This window comes from Megachile rotundata, chromosome 1 (genome assembly GCF_050947335.1).
Source record: "Megachile rotundata isolate GNS110a chromosome 1, iyMegRotu1, whole genome shotgun sequence".
In the NCBI taxonomy this organism is placed as follows: domain Eukaryota; kingdom Metazoa; phylum Arthropoda; class Insecta; order Hymenoptera; family Megachilidae; genus Megachile; species Megachile rotundata.
Window position 1 is genome coordinate 16425933 of NC_134983.1, and position 18590 is coordinate 16444522.

Below are 18590 nucleotides of genomic sequence, written 5' to 3' on the forward strand. Positions count from 1 at the left end.
TCGTGGCATACGCGTTTACTATTATAGCCGAGGGCGCTCTCGTTGACGTAGCCGTTCATTGATGGCTACCGTTCGACGACGCAAAAACCCAGCTAATTCCGCGTTTCCGCTCGGGGGATGCTCCTTTTACGGTTTCACAAACAGTCTCGAGCCGATTGCAACACGCTAAACGAATCAGCTAGAACTACTTGGAATGCGGTGCGTACGCAAATTACTATTAAACGAATTACTTTGTTTATTTACATACAGGATGAGATAATCGGTTGAGCTACCTGTCGTTACATCGCGAAATTGCTTGGCTGCCAATGCTGTTGGGTTAATTAATGCATGTCGAGTTGTTCTTGGATCGCGAAGACTGACGCGATTAAATTGATCGATTCGATAAGTTGTAGTTTTATTATTACTAAGTAGTTCGTAATAATTTGTACGTTCGTTCATCTTGAAATTTGAGAATTGAAAAGTTTGGAAATTTGAATCTAGCGCCGAACGCGGTAATGGCGCAGATGCCATGGTAGAGCAGGTAAGTGAATACATAAGAGTTAAATAAAGAGTTTATAAATATATCGATGATTTATACAATGATGTAATTATTTTATATAGATTTAAGAGCGAATATTGTAGAAGTAAATTATTGCGTATTTCGCTAAGTCCTTGCACTAATTTCTTAAACAAATAATAGTACTATTAAACAAGTTACTTTTAGTCTTCTGAATAAGTGGCTAATAATTAAATTATTAAAAACACAGGAACATTGTAAAATTTAAATTGTTACATCCTTAATTGTTTACAATATAATATTTCTCGTATTCTTCGATAATTTCAATTTATATCAAAAGATAATTAAGTTTGTTATTCTTAGCAAATATCTAAGTCTTCAAAGTTTCTTCAAACATTACCTAAAAATATAAATAAGAACTTTGCGTAATTTTCTAAAATGATCGAGAAAACAAAGCAGTCACCTTTCTACGAATAATTTTCGAAATGCACTCTGTTAGTAATGAAAGTATCTATCGTCGCGTCGAAAAATCTTTGGACGCAATAAACGCGAACTTTGGACCGATTCAACGAGTTTCAGCGATATGAAAATTAAATGAAAGTTCACACATGCTTTGTGACGCTCGAATGAGAACGTGGGCGAAAGTTTTTTTCACCTTGCTTCTAAATTAGATTAAGAAGCGTGTTGATTCGCTCATACTTATCATTTATTTTCTTGTTTGCTTCGCATATTTACAAACTTTCACTTCAAAAGATCGATAGCTAATTAAATTGCAACATTTTATGCAAATGTATACATTACTTTCTGTGCAGACATGTATTTTATATACTTTAAACATGTATTTTATGCGTACGTAGATTTTATTCCGTTTAACATTTATTTTGCGTGACTCGGATTCATGTCTGATACATAATATGTTTATTCACTTGTAAAATCGTTAATATGGTAACAAATATAAATATGAATGCTGTGAAATTGACGTAGCAATGAACAGAAAGTCTATGTGCATTCGGAGAAAATTTGGAAATTAATGGTGTTATATGGTTGACCTGTTTCGAGTATTTTCACTTAATTCCATAATACTGCTACCACGTTCGATCGTGGAATTATCTACTAAATGAAAATCTACTGTATGTTTCGACTGAACTTATTATTAGACTTCCTTTGGATAATCTAGTAAAAATTAATAAAACGCTGAAACCTCTATTATAAAACGAACCTAAAGATTCAATGAAATTTTAGAAAATTTTGAAAGGTTCCAAAGAAACTCTGAAATAATAAATCTTTACAAAACGCTTTTCGTTGCAAAATTTTTAACCATACCTAAATTTGCTGGTGGAAATAAGTACATGACACAGAGTTGACAAAATGGAAGTCTTCTAAATATTCTTAAAATACAACACTTTAGTAATTTACGTTCAGTATTCAGTTTCGCAAACAAACTTCAGTATTCAATTTCCATAACTTCTTTTTCCAAAAGAAGACAGATATTATTACTAACCATATGCACAAAATTCCAAAAGATCAAAGACAGTAACGAATCATTGACGATCGAAAGAAGCAACGAGAATTAAACGAAGGTCCGAGCCAAAACCACTTCCCCTCTACTACCATAACAAAGTTTCTAAAATTAATTTTAAGGAATTCGTTGCCGTTCTCGTTGGTGACCTTCGCGTAACGATGATCCTGGACATTCTTTAACCCCTCCTTTGCTGTTGCGTCGCAAAAATCCGTCAAAAACTGTACCAGACGACGGCAATGGCGAATTTAATCTAACGTTACGTTCGAGAGTCACACTTTGAGCACGTGCGAGATATAAATAATTCCAGAATGAACAGTTGCTTTAAATTCGTACTGTTCTTCTCTGTGAGAATGTTCGAGTGTTTGGGACTTCGGAATTTTTATGTATTTTACTTTGACTGTTTGCAAGTTTGGGATTCTACGATCTTGGAAGTTTGAAAATTTGGAACTTGGTGTTTTGCAATTTTGGGATTTGGAGTACTTAGAATTTCCCGAATTAACTCTTCGAGGTTTTAAAAATTTAGAACTTTGAAAAAATGGAATTTTATGATTTTAGAATTCCAAAACTTTGAAACTTAATATTTTAGAATTCTGAGATCTGAAATCTTTTGAATTTTGGTAATTTAAGTTTTCGAGATTTTTGTACATCCAAAATTTAGAATTTTAGAATTCTCGAACATTAAATTTTATGATTGTAAAATTTCTAACTTTAGAACTCTGTCATAAAAAAATTTCAAAACAGTACATTTAAACTTAAAAAATTTTAAACAATAACATTTTCCAAATTTTGACGCTGAATTACCAAAAATTTTAGTCTCCAAAGTTTTGCACAATCTAAAAAATTTTGTCACTCTAAAAAATGTCTCATGATGAATCAAACAAAGAATGTGCTTATTTTACTCGATGATTAATCCTTGTTATTAATAGATATCCGTGATTAGGAAACGAAGAAATAATTACTCGTTTCTGCGATGTTATTCATAGAACTGGTCAGGAAACGAATGATTAATTCCGCTATTAAAACGGCTTCGAATTTCCTTTTCCACAATGGATCTACGTACTCTTTCTGGTGTATAATCCTGAACTGCGCAGCGATTCAACACTCGCTGGCACGTGCCACGAAATCTCGAAGTAATTAGGCGAATCCGCGTCAACTATCTTACGTAACCGTGGCGAATTTGACTCATAAAATTCGCAAGATGACAACCGGCTACGATTTAGAACATTGCTGGCTGCACCCTGTCGCGAGACCGATGAAATGGCGAAATAAATGAAATGGTTTGCAAAAGCGTTGAATTGCGAAATAATTGAATTTAGCCACGGCGTCGTAGAGTAGCGAAACTAATTGAAAAGATTTACAATTACGAAATTACCATTGATAAGTGCCACTAAGAAATTAAACAGTCAACTAACATATTGAAGTAATGTTACAATTTAAATTTTGCAATTAGAAATCTTATGGAATTAAAATCAAAATCGATAATTTGCAAAGTTGTATCGACAAGTATAATAATTTATTAATTTGCAAAATTTCGAATAAAATTTGAACATTGCTGATTTGTAAGGTTAGAATATAATTAAAATCGACAGTCTACAAAATCGATCGAATCAATTATGAATTGATAATTAAAATTGGTAATCAGACACATAATTAGAGTTGACTGTCTGCAAAGTCGTACTATAAATCATTAATCAATATTTGAAAAATCTAGGATGAGAACTGCAACCCTTCATAAAATCACACAATTAAAATGAACAATTAGGGAAACCTAACCTAACAATTAAAGAGGAATAAATCGTAGAAGACGAAGCTTTTCATATTCGTATAATGACGAAACAATAGCAATAGCATGCAAGGTTGTGAAACGATGAAGTAACATACAAAGTTTGCAAACTCGTGCAAAGTTACGAAACAATTGAAAGCATCCACAAAGCGGTGGAATGGTTACCCGATGACAAACGCGAGGATCAAGACCAACGAGCATTATTTAAAGCTCGAAGAAAGAAAGACGTTGCAGAGAAAGATTTCGACGACGAAACTAGCATACCTCGCATACTTCTATGATTACGTTGAATTATTAGTAAGTTGGAAAATTTGGGAATCGTATCAATTTATTGCCGGAAGCTGTTCAACAACGAATCTACATTCCGCGAGTAGATTATTTTTAAACTGTGCAATACATTTTTTGGTGGCGATAATTCGAGCGTTTCTAGCGAATAAAGAGTAGAAGTTATGCGAACTGTGTGGACAAGGGCGAGACCTGGCGCCTAACCAGATTCATGGTTAAAGAAATTTACGATCTTTGATGTACAACCTCTCTGCTTGACATTCTTTTATCGAGGTTCATTTTTATGTGTGTTAAAAGACTGCGTGAATTATTAGTCTTATTTGTTAACTAGTCTGCGCTATTTTTGTGTACAGGGTGTCTCGCAACTAGTAGGGACGTAGACGTGATTCTGAATAAGATTTTCCTTTGCAAAAATGGGGTTTGAAGCTTCGTTTTTGAATTATTAAGGAAAAATGCGGACTAGTCAGAGCGCGAGGATTACGCGTGCGCAGACGCGAGAGCGACAGCTTTGAATTTGGTTATTCGGGAGTTGAGGGATTTGGAGTTGTGGATTTGAGAATTGGGAAAAGTGGAAAATGGGGAAATTGGGAATTGGGGAAATTAGAATTAGGAGAATTAGGAATTTGGGAAATTGGAATTGGGCAAATTGGGAATTGGGGAAATTGGAATTGAGAGAATTAGAAATTGGGGAAAGTGGAAATTGGGCAAATTGGGAATTGAGGAAAGTGGAATTGAGGAAAGTGGAAATTGGGCAAAGTGGGAATTGGGGAAATTGGAAATTGGAAAATTGGGAATTTGGGGAAAGTGGAATTGAGGAAAGTGGAAATTGGGGAAATTGGGAATTGGGGAAAGTGGAAATTGGGGAAATTGGAAATTGGGGAAATTGGAAATTGGAAAATTGGGAATTTGGGAAAAGTGAGAATTGGGGAAAGTGGAATTGAGAAAAGTGGAAATTGGGGAAATTGGAATTGGGGAAAGTGAGAATTAGGGAAAGTGGAAATTGGAGAAATTGGGAATTGGGGAAATTGGAATTGGGGAAAGTGGAAATTGGGGAAATTGGGAATTGGGGAAAGTGAGAATTAGGGAAAGTGGAAATTGGAGAAATTGGGAATTGGGGAAAGTGAGAATTAGGGAAAGTGGAAATTGGGGAAATTGGGAATTGGGGAAATTGGAATTGGGGAAAGTGGAAATTGGGAAAATTGGGAATTGGGGAAATTGGAATTGGGGAAAGTGAGAATTAGGGAAAGTGGAAATTGGGGAAATTGGGGAAATTGGGAATTGGGGAAAGTGAGAATTAGGGAAAGTGAAAATTGGAGAAATTGGAAATTGGGAAAAGTGGGAATTAGGGAAATTGGAATTGGGGAAGTTAAGAATTAGGAATGTAAAACCCTCCAAGAATGTACATAAACCCTCCAAGGATTGTAATGGGTAAATTTTTTATATTAAAAGTTCGATATAATTTTTAACAATAAAAGTTTTATAAAATAATGAAATTCTACTTCGTCGAAATCCGTTCGATCGAAGAACGCCAAGAAACGAGAAAATATTCGAAACAGTGTCAACGACACTCGAGCAACGTTTGTCCATCGAGATTCAAAGATTTCCGTAACAGAAAATGATTCTGGCAGTCGCATCCGCGTTAGTCACGAACCGTTGTCGTTGATTAACGACTCGTTTGCTGACACCTGGATACAAGCCACTTAGTCATTCGAAACACAAGACAATTTCGCGGTTCTGCGTTTGATTATGTATATTTTTATCAAGATATACGAGAGATACGTTGCATTCCATTCAACATTCTCTCCCCGTTGGCACAAAGGAAGAGTCTCCTCCTTATATCAATTTCATCTTGTCCAAGAAAGTTTAAAAGGAACAAGTAAATCTACTTTCATGTCTCTAATAATTTCGAATCTATATGTAACAAATTTTCTGTACATTACTAATATTGTGTTTTGAGATATTTGCCTCAATTTTACGACGTTGAAATGTTAAAAAAGAAAAGAATATACCAAAACGATTACTCTACAAAATATATTTGAAGGATATGTATTACGGAAATGATTATTGCAAATAACTTCTAAGAAAATGAAGAACTATGTATCACAAGAAATTACAGATGAATGTGTTACAGAGATATGACAAAATATTTATTACAAATAAATTACTGGTGAATGTGCAGGTTTAAACTATTCTTTTTCGACCGCCATACTTCTACTCTGTGCACATACGCACCCCCGATTCTTTTGATTTGGGCATTTAAATTGGTTGTGTTCTCTGTCTCTCTGTAGGAGGTGTTCCTTGTCTAGTGTCGCTTCTTGTATCCCTACTCTTTGGTTTGATTTGATTTGATTGATTTTATAAGGGCCTCGACTGCCATGATTATTAGTCCTCTTTGGTTTTAGTGTTAAAAATCCCTCATCAACACATCAATAAAAGTACACTGATAATTGGGAATTGGGGAAAGTGGGGAAAGTGGGGAAATTGGGGAAATTGGGAATTGGGGAAAGTGGAAATTGGGGAAATTGGAATTGGGCAAATTGGGAATTGGGAAAAGTGGGGAAATTGGGAATTGGGGAAAGTGGAAATTGGAATTGGGGAAAGTGGAAATTGGAGAAAGTGGAAATTGGAGAAAGTGGAAATTGGGGGGATTAGGAATTGGGGAAAGTGGAAATTGGAGAAAGTGGAAATTGGAGAAATTGGAATTGGGCAAATTGGGAATTGGGAAAAGTGGGGAAATTGGGGAAATTGGGAATTGGGGAAAGTGGAAATTGGAGAAAGTGGAAATTGGGGGGATTAGGAATTGGGGAAAGTGGAAATTGGAGAAAGTGGAAATTGGAGAAATTGGAATTGGGCAAATTGGGAATTGGGAAAAGTGGGGAAATTGGGGAAATTGGGAATTGGGGAAAGTGGAAATTGGGGAAAGTGGAAATTGGAGAAAGTGGAAATTGGGGGGATTAGGAATTGAGGAAAGTGGAAATTGGGGAAATTGGAATTGGGCAAATTGGGAATTGAGGAAACTGGAAATTGGGGAAATTGGAATTGGGCAAATTGGGAATTGGGAAAAGTGGGAAAAGTGGGGAAATTGGGAATTGGGGAAAGTGGAAATTGGGGAAATTGGAATTGGGGAAAGTGGAAGTTGGAGAAATTGGAAATTGGGGGGATTAGGAATTGGGGAAAGTGGAAATTGGGGAAATTGGGAATTGAAAAAATTGGAAATTGGAGAAATTGGAATTGGGCAAATTGGCAAGTTTGAAACGATTACTCGTTATGTTTACAAACAAATAATCTTGAACATAACCCAACTTTTCTTAAAACGCCGCATAAGAAAATCAAACACGTGTTTTCGTCAATCGAGCAGAGTTACGACCGAGTTACATTTCGGCGTATCTCAGAGAACAACCTACTTTAGAGCGGTCAATAACGGTGTGTTGATTAAACAGTTGTCGATCAGGAATCTCATAGAAGCCGAATTCGTGACGCGATAGAACGAAAATATCGCTCGCAAATCTAAAATAGCCGACGCCGTGCGTCGCGATTTCCGTGTCTGTTCGTTCTCCTTCGCACTTTAGACGGCGATTCATCTGTTATTTTGATGTACGCTCCTCTCGATTGACGTATCGTCGATATTTTCGTCGGCCATTACTAATATTTTTACGTTCCGAATGACCATGAGATTTAAATGGTATGTGCTGATAATAATAGCAATGTTCAAGATTTATAGGAAACGATAACTAGGAAACGATAAACAGCTGAGGAAATAAACTGTGTGTACTCTTTTATCTGATCTTTGGTTTTATGGAATATAATTTCGTTTCAATGCAAATCTTGCTTTCCTTGAATAATCGGCCGCTTGAATAACCAATTTCCCCAATTCCTAATTCTCCCAATTCTAATTCCCCTAATTCACAACTCCTCCAATTTCCACTTTCCCCAATTTTCCCAATTCCCAACTCCCCCAATTCTAATTCCTCCAATTTCCGCTTTCCCCAATTTCCACTTTTCCCAATTCCCAATTTTTCTAATTTCAAATTTCCCCAATTCCCAATTTTCCCAATTTCCACTTTCCTCAATTCCTAACATCCCCAATTCCCAATTTTCCCAATTCCAAATTCTCCTAATTCTAATTCCCCTCAATTCCCAATTTCGCTAATTCCCAATTTCCCTAATTTCCAATATCCCCAATTCCCAATTTTTCCAATTTCCACTTTTCCCAATTCCCAATTTTTCTAATTTCAAATTTCCCCAATTCCCAATTTTCCCAATTTCCACTTTCCTCAATTCCTAACTTCCCCAATTCCTAATTTTCCCAATTCCAAATTCTCCCAATTCCAAATTCTCCCAATTCTAATTCCCCCCAATTCCCAATTTCCCTAATTTCCAATATCCCCAATTCCCAATTTTTCCAATTTCCACTTTCCCCAATTCCCAATTTTCTCAATTTCCACTTTCCCCAATTCTAATTCCCCCAATTCCCAATTTTCCCAATTCCTAATTCTTCCAATTCTAATTCCCCCAATTACCCATTTCCCCATTCCCAACTTCCCCAATTCCCAATTTCCCCAATTTCCAACATCCCCAATTCCAATTTCTCCAATTCTTCTAAGTCCTTGTAATAAGAACAAGTCGCTAATAAGCTTAATGATATCGAGAATACTGCAGAATACCCTCATGTACCGATTCTCCTAAATTTCGCAGACCAACTACTTTTTCCGAAAGGAAATATCTTTGGTAACAGTTTTAGTTGACACGAATGAACAATTTTTACCTCTCCAATGTTATTCCTCATATTACCTTTATATACTTACTTGATCTATGGGCATACAAGAGCACACATAACTTTAGTTTTAGAAAAATATTTTCGTAATGTAGGGAACCGGAGGAACCGTAAAATGTTCGATGCAGCGATCGTTGACTCGTACTACTTGTAACGCGTCGGTTGCACTCGTATTGCATCGTTGGAGATCGGTTGACTGTATCTTGTGATCAGCTGCTTTCGTATATTGCACTGTGATATATTTTGTGAATATATAATTACTAAAAATCAGTATTAGTCCATTTTAAGTTGATAATATCGTATTTTAATTAAAATATAATTGATAATATCGTAATTTTTTTAATTTACATGTGGCGCCATCTCTCCGGCGAATAGGGTGAACTACACACTTTTGAAACTGTACTTTCATTAGTTCTTGTCTTCCACCGCTAGATGGCAGCACATAAAAAAAAAAAAGGCATTGTGGTGATCATCAGAGTTGCCGGTCAAGAAGAGTTCTGTTCCAGAACAGGAGAATAATAATTTTAATTAAATTATGCACTGTATGAAAAGTGGTGAAAATAAAGAAAAATTTATCAACAATCACTGTGTATTTATTGTTTCCTAACGAACCCAACAGAATAAAAATTTACATATTCGAAAGAGAGAATTTGTATCAAGAGAACATGAGAATTCCTGGAACTTGACGTCACCAAAATTCCAAGAACTAACATGATACCTCTTCATAACTTATATTCTCCTGATACAAATTTTCAAAATCGGTCTGTGAAATTTGAAAAATCCAGCCCGGGAATTCTTGGAATTTGACGTCATAAAAATTCCAAGAAGTGGCACGAAAGATACCTCCTCACAACTTATGTTCTCCTGATACAAATTTCCAAAATCGGTCGGCGGAATTTCAAAAATCGCGACCGGGAATTCTTGGAATTTGACGTCATAAAAATTCCAAGAAGTGGCACGAAAGATACCTCCTCACAACTTATGTTCTCCTGATACAAATTTCCAAAATCGGTCGGCGGAATTTCAAAAATCGCGACCGGGAATTCTTGGAATTTGACGTCATAAAAATTCCAAGAAGTGGCACGAAAGATACCTCCTCACAACTTATGTTCTCCTGATACAAATTTCCAAAATCGGTCGGCGGAATTTCAAAAATCGCGACCGGGAATTCTTGGAATTTGACGTCATAAAAATTCCAAGAAGTGGCACGAAAGATACCTCCTCACAACTTATGTTCTCCTGATACAAATTTCCAAAATCGGTCGGCGGAATTTCAAAAATCGCGACCGGGAATTCTTGGAATTTGACGTCATAAAAATTCCAAGAAGTGGCACGAAAGATACCTCCTCACAACTTATGTTCTCCTGATACAAATTTCCAAAATCGGTCGGCGGAATTTCAAAAATCGCGACCGGGAATTCTTGGAATTTGACGTCATAAAAATTCCAAGAAGTGGCACGAAAGATACCTCCTCACAACTTATGTTCTCCTGATACAAATTTCCAAAATCGGTCGGCGGAATTTCAAAAATCGCGACCGGGAATTCTTGGAATTTGACGTCATAAAAATTCCAAGAAGTGGCACGAAAGATACCTCCTCACAACTTATGTTCTCCTGATACAAATTTCCAAAATCGGTCGGCGGAATTTCAAAAATCGCGACCGGGAATTCTTGGAATTTGACGTCATAAAAATTCCAAGAAGTGGCACGAAAGATACCTCCTCACAACTTATGTTCTCCTGATACAAATTTCCAAAATCGGTCGGCGGAATTTCAAAAATCGCGACCGGGAATTCTTGGAATTTGACGTCATAAAAATTCCAAGAAGTGGCACGAAAGATACCTCCTCACAACTTATGTTCTCCTGATACAAATTTCCAAAATCGGTCGGCGGAATTTCAAAAATCGCGACCGGGAATTCTTGGAATTTGACGTCATAAAAATTCCAAGAAGTGGCACGAAAGATACCTCCTCACAACTTATGTTCTCCTGATACAAATTTCCAAAATCGGTCGGCGGAATTTCAAAAATCGCGACCGGGAATTCTTGGAATTTGACGTCATAAAAATTCCAAGAAGTGGCACGAAAGATACCTCCTCACAACTTATGTTCTCCTGATACAAATTTCCAAAATCGGTCGGCGGAATTTCAAAAATCGCGACCGGGAATTCTTGGAATTTGACGTCATAAAAATTCCAAGAAGTGGCACGAAAGATACCTCCTCACAACTTATGTTCTCCTGATACAAATTTCCAAAATCGGTCGGCGGAATTTCAAAAATCGCGACCGGGAATTCTTGGAATTTGACGTCATAAAAATTCCAAGAAGTGGCACGAAAGATACCTCCTCACAACTTATGTTCTCCTGATACAAATTTCCAAAATCGGTCGGCGGAATTTCAAAAATCGCGACCGGGAATTCTTGGAATTTGACGTCATAAAAATTCCAAGAAGTGGCACGAAAGATACCTCCTCACAACTTATGTTCTCCTGATACAAATTTCCAAAATCGGTCGGCGGAATTTCAAAAATCGCGACCGGGAATTCTTGGAATTTGACGTCATAAAAATTCCAAGAAGTGGCACGAAAGATACCTCCTCACAACTTATGTTCTCCTGATACAAATTTCCAAAATCGGTCGGCGGAATTTCAAAAATCGCGACCGGGAATTCTTGGAATTTGACGTCATAAAAATTCCAAGAAGTGGCACGAAAGATACCTCCTCACAACTTATGTTCTCCTGATACAAATTTCCAAAATCGGTCGGCGGAATTTCAAAAATCGCGACCGGGAATTCTTGGAATTTGACGTCATAAAAATTCCAAGAAGTGGCACGAAAGATACCTCCTCACAACTTATGTTCTCCTGATACAAATTTCCAAAATCGGTCGGCGGAATTTCAAAAATCGCGACCGGGAATTCTTGGAATTTGACGTCATAAAAATTCCAAGAAGTGGCACGAAAGATACCTCCTCACAACTTATGTTCTCCTGATACAAATTTCCAAAATCGGTCGGCGGAATTTCAAAAATCGCGACCGGGAATTCTTGGAATTTGACGTCATAAAAATTCCAAGAAGTGGCACGAAAGATACCTCCTCACAACTTATGTTCTCCTGATACAAATTTCCAAAATCGGTCGGCGGAATTTCAAAAATCGCGACCGGGAATTCTTGGAATTTGACGTCATAAAAATTCCAAGAAGTGGCACGAAAGATACCTCCTCACAACTTATGTTCTCCTGATACAAATTTCCAAAATCGGTCGGCGGAATTTCAAAAATCGCGACCGGGAATTCTTGGAATTTGACGTCATAAAAATTCCAAGAAGTGGCACGAAAGATACCTCCTCACAACTTATGTTCTCCTGATACAAATTTCCAAAATCGGTCGGCGGAATTTCAAAAATCGCGACCGGGAATTCTTGGAATTTGACGTCATAAAAATTCCAAGAAGTGGCACGAAAGATACCTCCTCACAACTTATGTTCTCCTGATACAAATTTCCAAAATCGGTCGGCGGAATTTCAAAAATCGCGACCGGGAATTCTTGGAATTTGACGTCATAAAAATTCCAAGAAGTGGCACGAAAGATACCTCCTCACAACTTATGTTCTCCTGATACAAATTTCCAAAATCGGTCGGCGGAATTTCAAAAATCGCGACCGGGAATTCTTGGAATTTGACGTCATAAAAATTCCAAGAAGTGGCACGAAAGATACCTCCTCACAACTTATGTTCTCCTGATACAAATTTCCAAAATCGGTCGGCGGAATTTCAAAAATCGCGACCGGGAATTCTTGGAATTTGACGTCATAAAAATTCCAAGAAGTGGCACGAAAGATACCTCCTCACAACTTATGTTCTCCTGATACAAATTTCCAAAATCGGTCGGCGGAATTTCAAAAATCGCGACCGGGAATTCTTGGAATTTGACGTCATAAAAATTCCAAGAAGTGGCACGATGGATACCTCCTCACAACTTATGTTCTCCTGATATAAATTTCCAAAATCGGTCTGTGAAATTTCAAAAATCCCGCCTCGGGAATTCTTGGAATTTGACGTCATAAAAATTCCAAGAAGTGGCACGAAAGATACCTCCTCACAACTTATGTTCTCCTGATATAAATTTCCAAAATCGGTCTGTGAAATTTCAAAAATCCCGCCTCGGGAATTCTTGGAATTTGACGTCATAAAAATTCCAAGAAGTGGCACGAAAGATACCTCCTCACAACTTATGTTCTCCTGATACAAATTTCCAAAATCGGTCGGCGGAATTTCAAAAATCGCGACCGGGAATTCTTGGAATTTGACGTCATAAAAATTCCAAGAAGTGGCACGAAAGATACCTCCTCACAACTTATGTTCTCCTGATACAAATTTCCAAAATCGGTCGGCGGAATTTCAAAAATCGCGACCGGGAATTCTTGGAATTTGACGTCATAAAAATTCCAAGAAGTGGCACGAAAGATACCTCCTCACAACTTATGTTCTCCTGATACAAATTTCCAAAATCGGTCGGCGGAATTTCAAAAATCGCGACCGGGAATTCTTGGAATTTGACGTCATAAAAATTCCAAGAAGTGGCACGATGGATACCTCCTCACAACTTATGTTCTCCTGATATAAATTTCCAAAATCGGTCTGTGAAATTTCAAAAATCCCGCCTCGGGAATTCTTGGAATTTGACGTCATAAAAATTCCAAGAAGTGGCACGAAAGATACCTCCTCACAACTTATGTTCTCCTGATACAAATTTCCAAAATCGGTCGGCGGAATTTCAAAAATCGCGACCGGGAATTCTTGGAATTTGACGTCATAAAAATTCCAAGAAGTGGCACGAAAGATACCTCCTCACAACTTATGTTCTCCTGATACAAATTTCCAAAATCGGTCGGCGGAATTTCAAAAATCGCGACCGGGAATTCTTGGAATTTGACGTCATAAAAATTCCAAGAAGTGGCACGAAAGATACCTCCTCACAACTTATGTTCTCCTGATACAAATTTCCAAAATCGGTCGGCGGAATTTCAAAAATCGCGACCGGGAATTCTTGGAATTTGACGTCATAAAAATTCCAAGAAGTGGCACGAAAGATACCTCCTCACAACTTATGTTCTCCTGATACAAATTTCCAAAATCGGTCGGCGGAATTTCAAAAATCGCGACCGGGAATTCTTGGAATTTGACGTCATAAAAATTCCAAGAAGTGGCACGAAAGATACCTCCTCACAACTTATGTTCTCCTGATACAAATTTCCAAAATCGGTCGGCGGAATTTCAAAAATCGCGACCGGGAATTCTTGGAATTTGACGTCATAAAAATTCCAAGAAGTGGCACGAAAGATACCTCCTCACAACTTATGTTCTCCTGATACAAATTTCCAAAATCGGTCGGCGGAATTTCAAAAATCGCGACCGGGAATTCTTGGAATTTGACGTCATAAAAATTCCAAGAAGTGGCACGAAAGATACCTCCTCACAACTTATGTTCTCCTGATACAAATTTCCAAAATCGGTCGGCGGAATTTCAAAAATCGCGACCGGGAATTCTTGGAATTTGACGTCATAAAAATTCCAAGAAGTGGCACGAAAGATACCTCCTCACAACTTATGTTCTCCTGATACAAATTTCCAAAATCGGTCGGCGGAATTTCAAAAATCGCGACCGGGAATTCTTGGAATTTGACGTCATAAAAATTCCAAGAAGTGGCACGAAAGATACCTCCTCACAACTTATGTTCTCCTGATACAAATTTCCAAAATCGGTCGGCGGAATTTCAAAAATCGCGACCGGGAATTCTTGGAATTTGACGTCATAAAAATTCCAAGAAGTGGCACGAAAGATACCTCCTCACAACTTATGTTCTCCTGATACAAATTTCCAAAATCGGTCGGCGGAATTTCAAAAATCGCGACCGGGAATTCTTGGAATTTGACGTCATAAAAATTCCAAGAAGTGGCACGAAAGATACCTCCTCACAACTTATGTTCTCCTGATACAAATTTCCAAAATCGGTCGGCGGAATTTCAAAAATCGCGACCGGGAATTCTTGGAATTTGACGTCATAAAAATTCCAAGAAGTGGCACGAAAGATACCTCCTCACAACTTATGTTCTCCTGATACAAATTTCCAAAATCGGTCGGCGGAATTTCAAAAATCGCGACCGGGAATTCTTGGAATTTGACGTCATAAAAATTCCAAGAAGTGGCACGAAAGATACCTCCTCACAACTTATGTTCTCCTGATACAAATTTCCAAAATCGGTCGGCGGAATTTCAAAAATCGCGACCGGGAATTCTTGGAATTTGACGTCATAAAAATTCCAAGAAGTGGCACGATGGATACCTCCTCACAACTTATGTTCTCCTGATATAAATTTCCAAAATCGGTCTGTGAAATTTCAAAAATCCCGCCTCGGGAATTCTTGGAATTTGACGTCATAAAAATTCCAAGAAGTGGCACGAAAGATACCTCCTCACAACTTATGTTCTCCTGATATAAATTTCCAAAATCGGTCTGTGAAATTTCAAAAATCCCGCCTCGGGAATTCTTGGAATTTGACGTCATAAAAATTCCAAGAAGTGGCACGAAAGATACCTCCTCACAACTTATGTTCTCCTGATACAAATTTCCAAAATCGGTCGGCGGAATTTCAAAAATCGCGACCGGGAATTCTTGGAATTTGACGTCATAAAAATTCCAAGAAGTGGCACGAAAGATACCTCCTCACAACTTATGTTCTCCTGATACAAATTTCCAAAATCGGTCGGCGGAATTTCAAAAATCGCGACCGGGAATTCTTGGAATTTGACGTCATAAAAATTCCAAGAAGTGGCACGAAAGATACCTCCTCACAACTTATGTTCTCCTGATACAAATTTCCAAAATCGGTCGGCGGAATTTCAAAAATCGCGACCGGGAATTCTTGGAATTTGACGTCATAAAAATTCCAAGAAGTGGCACGATGGATACCTCCTCACAACTTATGTTCTCCTGATATAAATTTCCAAAATCGGTCTGTGAAATTTCAAAAATCCCGCCTCGGGAATTCTTGGAATTTGACGTCATAAAAATTCCAAGAAGTGGCACGAAAGATACCTCCTCACAACTTATGTTCTCCTGATACAAATTTCCAAAATCGGTCGGCGGAATTTCAAAAATCGCGACCGGGAATTCTTGGAATTTGACGTCATAAAAATTCCAAGAAGTGGCACGAAAGATACCTCCTCACAACTTATGTTCTCCTGATACAAATTTCCAAAATCGGTCGGCGGAATTTCAAAAATCGCGACCGGGAATTCTTGGAATTTGACGTCATAAAAATTCCAAGAAGTGGCACGAAAGATACCTCCTCACAACTTATGTTCTCCTGATACAAATTTCCAAAATCGGTCGGCGGAATTTCAAAAATCGCGACCGGGAATTCTTGGAATTTGACGTCATAAAAATTCCAAGAAGTGGCACGAAAGATACCTCCTCACAACTTATGTTCTCCTGATACAAATTTCCAAAATCGGTCGGCGGAATTTCAAAAATCGCGACCGGGAATTCTTGGAATTTGACGTCATAAAAATTCCAAGAAGTGGCACGAAAGATACCTCCTCACAACTTATGTTCTCCTGATACAAATTTCCAAAATCGGTCGGCGGAATTTCAAAAATCGCGACCGGGAATTCTTGGAATTTGACGTCATAAAAATTCCAAGAAGTGGCACGAAAGATACCTCCTCACAACTTATGTTCTCCTGATACAAATTTCCAAAATCGGTCGGCGGAATTTCAAAAATCGCGACCGGGAATTCTTGGAATTTGACGTCATAAAAATTCCAAGAAGTGGCACGATGGATACCTCCTCACAACTTATGTTCTCCTGATATAAATTTCCAAAATCGGTCTGTGAAATTTCAAAAATCCCGCCTCGGGAATTCTTGGAATTTGACGTCATAAAAATTCCAAGAAGTGGCACGAAAGATACCTCCTCACAACTTATGTTCTCCTGATATAAATTTCCAAAATCGGTCTGTGAAATTTCAAAAATCCCGCCTCGGGAATTCTTGGAATTTGACGTCATAAAAATTCCAAGAAGTGGCACGAAAGATACCTCCTCACAACTTATGTTCTCCTGATACAAATTTCCAAAATCGGTCGGCTGAATTTCAAAAATCGCGACCGAGAATTCTTGGAATTTGACGTCATAAAAATTCCAAGAAGTGGCACGATGGATACCTCCTCACAACTTATGTTCTCCTGATACAAATTTTCAAAATCGGTCGGCGGAATTTCAAAAATCGCGACCGAGAATTCTTGGAAATGACGTCATGAAAATTCCAAGAAGTGGCACAAAGAATACCTCCTCATAATGCATGTTCTCCTGATACAAATACTCAATATTGTATTCTTTATTTTTTATTTTTTAAAATTTAGGGCAATTTCTGAGGATCGGAATGACGGGATTTATAAGTAAATAAATATGCAAATACATGTTTTCACTCATATTTATTTTAAAAAATTTATGTACATCGAATGACAATTTATTTTATTAATAGACAGATACATTATTAACACTTAATTCTAGGACGGAATTAACATAATAATATGTACATATTAGTGTGCGCTGTAGTACAGGATCTTGTAGAAAGCTAATAAAAATCTGTTGAGAGAATAAAGGCAATGTAGCAATTAATTTGTTCCTGAAAAGTTGAAGAAAACTATAAGTTATGGATGAAAATTATGCAGAGTACATAAAACGGACGATTGCTTTCTTGCACTGTATTAAATGTCGTTCACATTAAGCTATTTTGACGGATACTTGCATAATCTGAACGTCCTCTTATGCATACTCGACGCAGCGCCATCTAGCAGTGATACGCGGAACTACAATAGAAACTTCGCTGATGGTATATTACCGGTGAAATGTAATCAATTAATTACCGACAGAATCCGGTCGGTACTTTACACGTGTTAATCATAGTTCAACAGTTTGTTGTTAGATGGCGCTATTGACAGCATTTATGGCGGTTTTTTTAAAAGATTGTTTCCTTCTTTTTTGATGTATTTATATGCGTATTATTTTCAATAATTCCTATGCTCTATGGTGATCATCAGAGTTATCGGTCAAGATGAGTTCTGTTATCAAAGTCGTCGATCAAGAAGAATTCTATTTGTACTTGTGAACAAATGATTAATGTTTAAAGTTATCGTCGTTTGATCATATTCAATTTTATTTTAAAAACAAAATCGTTCGCTATTCGTTCCGTAATCAAATCTTAATTCAAGAACACGTCTTAAAATCAAATTCAGTATCAAGGCCAATAAAATCAGTTATTTTGCAGAGCTATTAATTTATTAATTACTAAAATATAGGAAGACAATGCCTATGTAAGTATAGAGAATGCGTCTCTATATTTAAAATTAGTTAATAGATTAAAACTTCAAAAATAACTGATTTATTGATATTGATTTTGAAATGCGTGTTACTGAATTTAAATTTGATTAAGGAATGAAGAGCGAACGTTTTTCTTTTTAAAATATACAATTGAACAATAAAATTGAATGTCAAATATAAATAGAAATCTTCTTTATCGATGGCTTGAAAATGAAATTCTTCTTGATCGACGATGACTCTGATGATCACCACATAAGCGGTACATGTAGCGCCATCTGGCGGTAGAATACGCGAACTAACGAAAGCTGTGTTCCCGCCGAGTGTACTTCACCCTGTTCGCCGAAC

General features: G+C 37.3%; 1 long non-coding RNA gene across 1 annotated transcript; it reads left to right on the plus strand.

The window, feature by feature from the left end:
- Window positions 1-67: 67 nt before the first annotated feature.
- On the plus strand, window positions 68-9442 carry LOC143265311 (uncharacterized). Its single transcript, XR_013039724.1, has 2 exons — window positions 68-198; window positions 9236-9442. It is a non-coding gene; the product is annotated as an uncharacterized LOC143265311 (long non-coding RNA).
- The last annotated feature ends 9148 nt before the right edge of the window (window positions 9443-18590 follow it).